We start from the raw sequence: 1152 nt of genomic DNA on the forward strand, positions 1-1152 counted from the left end.
CACTATTCCTTATGTTCCACATATGAGTGAAACCATATGGTAATTGTGTTTCTCTGATTAACTTATTTCACTTAGCATAATAATCTCCAGTCCCATCCACATGAAGCAAACCTTCTTAATCTGTAAATGATATTGGCAAAATATTTGCAGCAAATCATACTGAATAGTGAAGTTTCAAAAGTATTATTTGAATGGATTACAGACCTAAATGTGAGATAGGAAACCATTAAATTCCTAGAAAAGAATATAGGCAGTAACCTCTTTTACACTGGCCATAGCAACCTCTTGCTAGATATGTCTCCTGAGGCAAGAGAAACAAAAGCAAAAATAAACTAGTGGGACTTCATCAAAATAAAGAGCTTCTGCACAGTGAAGGAAATAGTTAACAAAACTGAAAGGCAACCTACTGAATGGGAGAAGATATATGCAAATGACTTATCTGTTAAAGGGTTATTATCCAAAATACGTAAAGAACTTATCAAAATCAACACCCCCAAACCAAATAATCCAATGTAAAAATAGGCAGGGGGCACCTGGGTGGCTCAGTTGTTAAGCGTCTGCCTTCGGCTCAGGTCATGGTCCCAGGGTCCTGGGATTGAGCCCCGCATCGGGCTCCCTGCTCCACAGGAGCTCGCTTCTCCCTCTCCCACTCCCCCTGCTTGTGTTCCCTCTCTTGCTGTGTCTCTCTCTGTCAAATAAATAAATAAATAAATAAAATAAAATAAAATAAAATAAAATAAAATAAAATAAAAATAGGCAGAAGACATGAACAGACATTTTTTTTCCAAAGAAGACTAACAGATAGCTAACAGACACATGTAAAGATGTTCAACATCACTCATATCAGGGAAACACAAATCAAAACTGCAATGAGATATCACTTCACACTAGTCAGAATGGCTAAAATTAACAACACAGAAAACAACAGGTGTTGGTGAGGATATGGAGAAAAGGGAAACCTCTTACACTATTGGTGGGAATGCAAGCTGGTGCAGCCACTCTGGGAAACAGTATGGAGGTTCCTCAAAAAGTTAAAAATAGAACTATGTGATCTAACAATTGCACTATTAGGTATTTACCCAAAGGATAAAAAATACTGATTCAAAGGGACACATACCATATGATTTCACTCATATATGGAATTTAAGAAAA

The sequence above is a fragment of the Mirounga leonina genome, unplaced genomic scaffold (genome assembly GCF_011800145.1).
Source record: "Mirounga leonina isolate KUSES-001 unplaced genomic scaffold, KU_Mleo_1.0 Mir_176, whole genome shotgun sequence".
NCBI classification, from domain to species: domain Eukaryota; kingdom Metazoa; phylum Chordata; class Mammalia; order Carnivora; family Phocidae; genus Mirounga; species Mirounga leonina.